Below are 11513 nucleotides of genomic sequence, written 5' to 3'. Positions count from 1 at the left end.
CAGTCCATGGTTGTATTCAATATTCTTTGTTAACACCATAATTCAAAGGCATCAATTCTTCTTCAGTCTTCCTTATTCATTATCCAGCTTTCACATACATATGAGGTCATTGAAAATACCACGGCTTAGGTCAGTTGCCCTTTAGTCCTCAAAGTAACATCTTTGCTTTTTCACACTTTAAAGAGGTTTTTTGCAACAGATCTTTCCAATGCAATACATCGTTTGATTTCTTGACCACTGCTTCCATGGGCATTGATTGTGGATCCAACTAAAATGAAATCCTTGATAAATTCAATATTTTCTGTTAATTATGATGTTGCTTATTGGTCCAGTTTTGAGGATTTTTGTTTCTTTATGTTGAGATGTAATCCATACTAAAGGCTGTAATCTTTGATCTTCATCAGTAAGTGCTTCAAGTCTTCTTCACTTTCAGATGACAGAGTAGTATTAATGAAATAAGAGATGAAATGCACTGGGTGTTCAGAGGAGGTAGGCGTTGTGCTGGCTTTGGAGTGTCAGTTTTTGAAGGTATCTCAGAGATCCTATCATCTTAGTATTGCTTCCTGATTGATCTGTGTGTGACTACCTGCCTGCAGTAGATCTCCAGTCTTTTTTTTTCATGTTTATTTTTGGGGGGACTGCAAGTCATACCAATAGGCAGTTAAACATATATATGTATACGTCTATATATACACACACACACATATGTACATACCCCCAGTGTATGTCATATTTATCAGAATTAAACTAAGGACTTCACAGAAAACTTGCAGGGGTTACTTTGATCAGACCATTTACATTATCCAAATTTATGACTAACAACAATTTTCTATTCTATCCTCAGAAATATCTTCTACTATAAATGAAGTGTCAAGGTATTTATTTAGAAAGATAAAAAATGTCACATAATGTTGATAACTGATTAATTTAGTTGAAGCATATGTGAGTATTCATTGTGTTGCTCTTCCAATTTCCTTGGAGTTTGACATGTATTCAGAATAAAGTTTGGAGGAAAAAATTCAGAGACAGGGTGTTATGAATTTCTGAAATGCACTAAATCTGTAGGTGTAGAACTGTCACTGTTACTTCCCTAGTCTGATCATCGAGAGGTATCAAGTTGATACGTCCTTGTTGCCATCGAGTCGGTTCTGACTCATAGTGACAGTATAGGAGAGTATAACTGCCCCATAGGGTTTCCAAGGAGCAGCTGGTGGCTCTGAATTGCTGATCTTTTGGTTAGCAGCAATAGCTCTTAACCACTGTGCCACCAGGGCTACTTAGTTAAGGGAACTTAATTTAGATAGAAAAAAGGGAAAGGTAAAATTTCAAGAATCTTCTGTGGCTGAAAAAAATAGAGATTCCAGTGTTTTTAATAGAGTATATGTTGAGATGGAAACCCTGGTGGCGTAGTGGTTGCGAGTTCAGTTGCTAACCAAAAGGTCAGCGGTTCAAATCCACCAGGTACTCCTTGGAAACCCTATGGGGCAGTTCTTCTCTGTCCTATAGGGTTAGTATGAGTCAGAATCAACTCGATGGCAATGGGTATGGCATGGTATACGCTGAGATACACAATAAACTATTCACTTGGTAGACCTTTTTATGTTGTACTGCTTTTTTAAATTTTGTTAGTCTAATTAAACAAATCTACTCTGTTGGTGCTAAAGGTATAATTCAAGACTCCATGCCAACAAGCATGTCGAGTTGAATCCAATTATTTTAATCCAATTATTTTAATGAGTGTCAAAAATTTGTGTTTTTAAAATATTAATGTCTCTATAATGGATAGAGTAAATTAGCCAGCAATGAATGACAGAGACTTACAATGCCAAAAAAGATGTGGGAAACAATGTACATTTGCATACATGTATCATAGCCACATTTTGCTCGTTCTAGTACAAAATTCATTCTGTCATCTAAAATGAACATTCATGGTTATGAATTTAGCCCAGTTTTCTAACGGACGATATACCAGTGGCAACATACATATTTATTTTACTGTGTTCTTACTTTTTCATTAGCCCTAAGTTTTACAAGTTCTAGAACTATACTGACATCTAGAGGAAACCATATTAAAACATCACTTATTTCTCGTGCGTTTCCCAGCTCTTGTAGCTAAATTCCCGGTGGCTGGGGCTTCTTTACAATGCTTTTTTTCTTTCCTTCTTTTCTAAGAAGATTTTTAATTTTGTTTCTATAGGAGTATCTCATAGTAAAAAGGATAGAACAATGCCCTAGTAGAAGAGAAGGAAAGAATTAAGAAACTTCATTCATTAATGGAATAAGAATTCATACCAAGATGAAAGTGTATCCTTGTCACTCAGTAATGTGTTGTTGCAGATTCCATAGCTGCTTAGTGAAGTCAGTAATTTGAAGAAATGACAGATTTTTAGCAAAAATTTGGAAATCTAATTCATTTTACTTTTTTTTTTAAAAATATGTGTTATGTAGTATAGTTGGGAGAATAAAGTTTGTATTGGAACAAAATTATAACATTAGACATGAATGCCTAATAATTTAGGGCTCATTGTTCAATTATACGTGTGCTTTAAAAATTCATGTATTTTAAATCTTAACTGGGGAATCAATTGAGGAGATGCAATTTCCTCTTAATCTGGAACATTTAATTAAACGTGCGTAGTCTGATTCTGTCTCAAATATATGCTCTTTTAGAGTTTAAATTAAAACCTCATCACCATCACTTAGACATTGAACAGGGTACGTTTAACGTATGGGGAAGAATTTTCGTCTTTCCGTAGTAAAGGGGCATAAACAAAGCCAGGAAAGCACAAAGAGGCAGACGGTGCAGCCACAAACGATGCTTCTGGAAGGAAATGGTGCCAGAGCCTGGAGCCCCCATAGCTATTTGCATAAATGCTAGCAAAGTTCCTCCTCTCATCTGGCCCTGCAGCCCAGATGCAGAAAAACAGATGAGGCAGCAGATGACCGTTTACGCTGCCAGTGTGTGTAAACCAGCGAACACCCCCCACATTACTCACTCAGTAATGAGGAGGGGCCTTAGCTATGTTCCACAATTCAGCTGGGCCTGCCAGTTGGCCCCTGGGCTTCATTCTGTGTGATCCACACGCAGCAGAGAGGCTCGGGAGGCAATGCAAATGAATCAACAGACAGCACTGAGGTCCCAGCAGCAGCAGGCAAGGAACCGCCTATGCAACAGGGCGTGATGGCAGATAATTAGCTGTGACATGCCCCTCGATGGCAGTGGGATGAGAGCGTTCACTTGGAAACCAGATGCAACATGGCAGAGCACCGCGAGATTTAACTTTGGAGGATGGATTTTTTTCCCAAAACATTTTTTTAATGGAATTGTTGGAAAGTGTTAAATTTGTAAGATTCTGGGATTGAAAGTTAATATTTATTAAGCACTTACTACATTCCAGGCAGTGGGGGATGCATTTGCCATGCATTATCCTTTTTAATATCCCCCAAATCCCTATTTTGTAATAACTGTTCTTATTTCACAGAAAAGGAAACTGAAGCTTGGAGAAGTAATTCAACTTACTTAAGAAGACATTGTTAATAAATAGAAGAGACAGGAAATCAACCTAGTGTTGTTCAGATACAAAGTTGATCCTATAATATAGTCTACCATAGATATTAATTTTTTTAAGGAAGTTGGTAGAAGTTCCTCGTCTTCTTTTTTTCCTAATTGTTAGATTCACTTGGCTTTGCTCACCTTGAGTTAAACAATTTTTTCTTATGTTTCTGATATTTTGTGGTTTTTATTTTTATTTTTGCTTCAAAGTGTTGAGTAAGTTATTTTAAAAAATACTTTAAAGGACATGATTGAAACAATTGGATAAATTTGAATATTATAAAACAATATTGCATGCGTGTTAAATTTTGTGAATTTGACAGTTGTTTTGGGGTTATGTAAGAGAATGTCCTTAGAAATGGTCTTAAGAGACACACTCTGAAATAGTTATCAAGGATCATGATATTATTTTCAAGCTTGTTCAGGAAAAATATTAAAAACAATGTTATATACATACATATAGGAAAATAGAGAACTATAAATTGTAGCAAAATATTAGCAATTGCTAAATATAGGTGCAGTACATATGGTAGTTCAATGTATTCTTCTTGCAAAGTTTCTTCACATTGAAAATTTTTTTTAAAGTATATTAAAAATAAAAAACATTCTATTAAGCCAGTTGTTCTTTGAAAGCTTTAGTATACACCTACAAAGTTAACCATGAGCTTCATTATTTGTGTTCTCTGTGGTTCAGAGGTGCCGATTCCCTTAGCTGACTAGCCCTTTCACCCTTGTCACAAGTTATCAGTGTCTTTGTACTGGCCTAATCATCTATTGTACGTGAAACCATTTGGGTGATATGGTACTCACTCTTCATTTTGTGGCTAGGAAGGGTCTGATGATCAGTGATCACGATGAAGGGAGATAATGTATACAAGAGAGTTTTAGTCAATAAAAAAGACACATTTTTGTTATTATTTGGTTGGGAATTTCAGCCATGAGGAGATTACTAATCCCACAAGTCATTTTCCACCAAAATGAAAATTGCATTCCTTCTGCTTGCAAGGATTCTATGGGCACTTTTTTAAACCAGAAGAGAAATAGCAGACGTCTTCACTGTTCATTTCAGTTGGAGGCATTTGACGTTCATAATCAACATTTTGAAATATGTTCAAAGATGCAATTTTAAGGTAATATTTGATTAAATTTTTAACAGATCTATTGACCAAAGACTGGCTAAATCTGAAGACTATTTCAGGAAACAAAATCGAGGAAATATATTTTGAAGCCTAAATAAAAAAAAGAATGTTAGAATGTTTCACCATGCATCGTTTGTTTATTTAATGAATTGATAATTAATTTTACTCATTTGCTAGTAGTTTCTATTTGAAAGCCATAGCAAATTTTCTTCCTTGTTCTTTTTTTCTCTCTTCCCCAAATTAAGGGCTGCATTTCTGATATCACAGAGAAAAAAAAAAAAAAAAAAAAGAGTGATCTTCAGCTTAGAAAGATAAATTTTGCAATTAATCGTTCTTTACTGAAATTTCTTTAAAATTTCCTTTTAAAAGGTCAATGGTATTGAGGTCCCCTGCTCCAGCCCTCCCCACGATCATATCACACTTCCCAGATGCAATTACTTTCACTCTCCAGGCTGCTCCTTTCTATTTTACCTCTTTGTTTCTAAATATTTAAAGTTCTACTTTCTATCTATTAAAAAATTTTTAGTTATCATCTTTTGATGGCCAGCTGTGGATAATGAGGAATCAGCTTTTGTCATAGTCCCACCTCACCAACATAGCACACTTCATTCCTGACTCCGTTTTCCGGTTTAGTTATATCACATTTTTTTATTGTTAAATCAATATTGTTTTCACCATTTAGACAATAATTTTGTTGTTTACAGCTTCCTACATAGAATGCTACAATTACATTTTCCTTCTGACACAAATTGCTGTTTCCTTATAGTTAATAATTCTCATTTTTCAATTTGCTTAGTATTTAATGTATTTCCATGACTGGAAGAGATCCATGTTTGTGCCCATTCCAAAGAAAGGTGATCCGACAGAATGTGGGAATTATCGAACAATATCATTAATAGCACGTGCAAGTAAAATTTTGCTGAAGATAATTAAAAAATGGTTGCATCAGTACATTGACAGGGAACTTCTGGAAATTCAGGCTGGATTCAGAAGAGGACATGTAATGAATGATATCATTGCTGATGTCAAATAGATCTTGGCTGAAAGCAGAAAATACCAGAAAGATGTTTACCTGTGTTTTATTGACTACGCAAAGGCATTTGACTCTGTGGATCATAACAAATTATGGATAACATTGTAAAGAATGGGAATTCCCGAACACTTAATTGTGATCTTGAGGAACCTGTACATAGACCAAAAGGCAGTAGGCAGTAGTTTGAACAGAACAAGCGTATTCTGCGTTGTTTAAAATCAGGAAGGGTGTGTGAGGGTTGTATCTTTTCACCATATTTATTCAATTTGTATGCTGAACAAATAATCCAAGCAGCTGGACTATATGAAGAATAATGTGGCATCAGGATTGGACGAAGACTCATTAACAACCTGTGTGATTGTTAAGGTTTATGTCAACGTGGCTGGGCCATGATTCTCAGTGGTGTCAGTTATGATATAATTTGACAGTCATATAATGATGTAATTATCTCCGTGATGACATTTAACATAATGTGATCACCTCCATGATGGAATCTGCTGTGGGTAGCCAGACAGTTGAAAGGGAATTTCCTTGAGGGTGTGGCCTGCATCCAATATAGGTGGACATTCTGCAAGGCTCATGAGCTTTTGCTTGCACTGGACCCTGCAGTTGGCTCCTGTTTGTCTGACGTGCAGTTCTTGGGACTTGAACTAGCAGTTTACCTGCTGTCTTGCCTGCCAGTCTTGGGATTCATCGGACTTTGCAGCCTGTGAGCCAGAGCCCTGCTGTCTGACTTGCCGACCTAGGGTTCGCCAGCCCCCGCAGCAACATGAATCAGGGGAAGCCTCCAGCCTGACCCATGGACTTGGGATATTCCAACCTCTACAACCATGTGAGCCATTTTCTTAATATAAATATCCCTCTCTATATATTTATGCTCTTTACTGGTTTTGCTTCTCTAGAGAATCCAGCCTAAGACAACCTGCAATATGTAGATAACACTGCCTTACTTGTTGGAACTGAAGAGGACTTGAAGCATTTACTGATGAAGATCCAAGACTACAGCCTTTGATATGGATTACATCTCAACATAGAGAACACAAATATCCTCACAACTGGACCAAGAAGCAACTTCATGATAAACGGAGAAAACACTGAAGTTGTCAAGGATTTCATTTTACTTGGATCCACAATCAACGCCCAAGGAAGCAGCAGTCAAGAGATCAAACGACATATTGCATTGGGCAAATTTGTTGCAAAAGACCTCTTTAAAGTGTTAAAAATCAAAGATGTCACTTTGAGGACTAAGGTGCGCCTGACCCAAGCCATGATATTTTCAGTTGACTCATATGCATGCAAAAGCTGGACAATGAATAAGGAAGACCAAAGAAGAATTGATGCATTTGAATTAATGGTGTTGACAAAGAATATTGACTATACCAAGGACTGCCTGAAGAACGAACAAATTTGTCTTGGAAAAAGTACAGGCAGAATGCTCCTTAGAAGCGAAGATGGTGAGACTTCGTCTCACATACTTTGGACATGTTATCAGGAGGGACGAGCCCCTGGAAAAGGACATCATGCTTGGTAAAGTAGAGGGTCAGCAAAAAAGAGGAAGACTCTCAATGAGATGGATTGACACAGTGGCTGCAACAATGGGCTCAAACACAGCAACAATTGTGAGGATGGCGCAGGACCAGGCAGTGTTTCGTTCTGTTGTACATAGGGTTGATATGAGTCAGAACCGACTCAACACTATGTAACAACAATAATTTTGATAGACCTGAAAATATCCTCTCAACACAACTATTTTACCGTTCTTCCCTTATGGAGATTTGCCTTTTGTATCTTTCTGTCCTCTTCATTTGACATAAAATGTAGTTTTGTCTTTGATTTTCCAAGGAATTGATAATGACATTTCTGTGGAGTGGCAGACATTACTTAGACTAGTTCAGGATTGACTCTCTCTTCTCTGTAAAGGTTATATTTAGAATTTTTACATACAGATCACTCAGGATAGCAGGTAGGTCCTAAAATAAAGGTATACTTTTCTGGTACCCAGGTATATGAGAAAAACAGTTTATTAATTTACAATGGGGTGTTTATTTTGCAGAATATTCAAAGATCTTTTTCTCTTTTTTGATTTTAAAAACTACACAAAATATTAGATTAAGCATGGGATAGTGGAAAATGGAAAGGGTAACATTTTAGTAGTTATTCAACTAGACCTCTGGAATTTTTGAACTGTTTTTCTTGATTATAAAGTACACTTTTCCAGCAATGGAAACATTTGAATTCTCAAAGTACTGCCCTCTGGGTAATCAGATTTGACGAATTCTGATTGCTTACTCCCTCCCACCCTGAGATCATAATCATTATCCTTTCCTTTGCATTAGCTACGGCATAGTTCTTCCTCTTTTCAAACCATTATTATTATTTTTAATAAACATTTTTCCATAACTTATTATGTGCAAGATATTCTGCTAGAAATGAGCAGAGAGGAAGATATAATGATTTAGCCCTATAGTCCAAAAAAAATAAAAATTTATTGAGAAAATACATTATATAATTAATGTTTATTTTATTCAGACTAAATTTACTCTTAGTGAACATTCGATGTGGTGCCTTATCTATAAAATTACATGTTTCCAAATTTTTATTTTTTTTTTTTTATGCTTAACTTATTTCTGGAAAACTTTTCTAATAGATAGTTAATTCTTCCTAAATGATTAATTCTATAGTCTCTGTCAAAAATATTTCTTTCTCTAGGACTTTATCTGTCTTACCTATTCTACTTTTTAATAACTATATTGGGTTTCATTTTTCTTTGGTTCCATATACATTTCTGACTAGTAAAGAATGTATGCCTATTCATTTGTCCCGTTGGTAAACATTGACTGTCACTGCACTAGAATTGATGCAATAATCTTGAGTAGATGAGTCATAATCCCTGTGTTCGTGGGACAACTACCTCTTCTATAAAGGTTGTGCTTCTGTCCTATTTACATCTTTTCTGTGTCTCATAATCTATCCATTCTCCTTCATGCCTTCTTGCCAAATCAAATATGTTCTAAGGGAATAAATAAGTCAGTTTGTTAGCAGGAAATTGACTAAGATATTTCTCTTTAACACCTTTTCTTTAATAATGATAACTCATAGGATACTAAAAAATAAATGCTTGAGAAGCCACTTCACTTTCTCTGGAAATTGGTAGGCTTGAATTCTATTCTTAGTTAGGTTGTTGCCTTGTACAAGTCTGTTCATATTAGTTTTTGTTGATCTCGCCTATTTGATATTAAACTCCATGATGCCATACCCGTTACCAAACCCACTACTGTTGAGTTGATTTCATGATGCCCGTGACACTATTAAACTCTCTTATCCTTATAGGTTTATATCAGGTTCTCAACCTCGGCAGTATTGACATTTTGGCCTGGGTAATTATTTTTTGTGGGGACTATCCTGTGCACAGTAGCATTCAGCCACTCCTCACTTACCGATGATTAGGTTCCAAAGAACAAGTCGTTATGTGAAAATTGGCTTTATGCAAAAATGGAGGATGATCACATCACATCACAAAATGAAGGATGACTACATCATTACATAACTGCCAAATTACATCATTACATAACTGCCAAACCACTGATAATCATGACTCAGCCAAGTTGACACATAACCTTAACCATCACAGCCAGCCTTACTCTCAACTCATACCTTGGCATTTGTTACTGCCAGATGTATGTTGTTAATGCACAAAATAGTTGAATAGTAGATTTTTTACTACTGTCGTGAATATGAAATGTTGGATAGTGAGACAGTTGATAAGTGAGGTGTAAGTGTATTTAGCAGCATCTTTGGCCTTTACCCACTAGATGCCACTAGCATCCCACCCTCAGTTTTGACAACCATAAGTGCCTCTAGACATTTCCAAATGTCCCTTGGGGGACAAAATTCTCCCCTAGTTGAGAACTGTTACCTTACATGTAAAGTTCAGTGCTTAGAATATAGTAGGTGTTCAATAAATATTGACCATGTTAACAAAATTATTATTTAATTGAATGTAAGAGTTGAAAGAGATGGTAGAATTCAAGGATGACTACACGTTTCTCTTTTGGACTAGTAATTTTATCACTTAAACCCCTGAGAGGAAACAATGATGAAGACACATTCAAATTTGTCAATATCCCCCTTACACTCTGGTCTTAAAGCTGAATAAATGCTCCAGATGTGACTCGACCACCACAGATTTTTGTTTCTGAATTAATGTGGCCCAATAGATTAGCATTTTCCTTCTCTGCCATTTTATTTTCATAGAATTGTCCCCTTTATCAGTCACATTGCACTGTTGACTCATATTGAACTTGAAATCCACTAAAATCTCCAAGTAATTTTGTAGAGAATCCTACTTGTTCCTTTCTTCCTCTACCATGTAATTTTGAAATTGTGCTTTTGAAGTACCACATTTTGCCTTTTTTTTTTCTTATTAAATTTTCTCTCTTTCATATCAGGCCCTGCTCTTGGTTTATGAATGTATTATTTTAAATCTTGTTTTTTTTATTTTTTATATTAGCTCTTTGATCAATTTGATCTTCTACTGGTTAGTTAGTTGTTGATAAAAATTTGGACCAGGCTATGGCAAAGGAAAAAATGCATAACGTTATTGAATATCCATGTACTGAGCTCAGAATGAATGTCTTATAATCAACCCATGGAACATTTATTTTAATAGCCCAAAATTTCTTTCCCTCTGCATCCAATTGTAAAGATGGCATGGAGTTGTTGGGGGGCATGAGCTCTGAAATCTGCTTTTGGGAATGAAGACAGGATATAACTTTAGAGGGCCACAAAAATAATAGCTTTTTATTCTTGATTACATGGGAAGGTTCAGTGAAGCATTTTTACCCACTCCCTTTAGACTATAAAGCTTAACTCAATTTGTGGCATTGGCATGCAATGGGTACTTATGCAGCAGGAAAGAATGGGTTTAAAGTGGTATGGAATTTGCTTTTCCAGTGAGTGCATTATAACCTCATTTAGTATGTTTTGTAAGAGACCTGGAGGGCTAATAACAGTGCAAAAATGTCCAAGATTGCACATGAATATTATTTGCAATAAATAATGTAACATATTATAGGAACAGTAATGGTCACCTGATCAAGATAAACTCATAAGATCTTACAGAGCTGTACAATAAGTACAAAAATGACCAAAGACCTTCAATGCAGGAAAAATAAAGCAACAACTCCAGGGGGAAATTATCAAAACTGTATTTAGAGGATGAGTATAGTTTCCTTTTAAAAGAAAAAACAAAAAACATACTTAGAATTTTTTTCCTCTCTGTCATAAACTGTTACATATAAATTATTCTAACCATTCCAAACCACTTCTCACTAATGTTACCTACAAATGTTACCACCACTACTATCTTTATAAAGTATAAGCTTATTTATTACTTGTCCTGTCATCACTTGCTATGGTCTGAAATCAAAATGTCTTAGGGCTGTGTACAGGACACTTGATGATTTTATTCACAATCTTTCTTACTACTCTCTTTATGAAAATTATGATCTAGCCACGTTGATCTATTTTTTACTTTTGAATGTTCCATGCTCTTTCTAACTTCTGTGCCTTTGCTCAAGCTGTCCCTTTTTATATGTCTTGCCCTTCTCTACTCTTTTATTTTGTAAATCCATTGGCATTCTTGAGGCCCAAGTCAAATGTGACCTTTTCAATTTTACTATCCTTGACTCTCCTCCCCCCAACCCCAGTGCCTTGAACTATGTCTGACATCTAGTATGTGCTTAATAAATATTTATGAAGTAATTAGTAAATCTTCAAAAAAATATGA

This window comes from Trichechus manatus, unplaced genomic scaffold, assembly GCF_000243295.1.
Source record: "Trichechus manatus latirostris isolate Lorelei unplaced genomic scaffold, TriManLat1.0 scaffold00025, whole genome shotgun sequence".
Classification (NCBI taxonomy): Eukaryota; Metazoa; Chordata; class Mammalia; order Sirenia; family Trichechidae; genus Trichechus; species Trichechus manatus.
The sequence above is the reverse complement of the archived record's forward strand: the minus strand, read 5'-3'. Positions refer to the sequence as shown.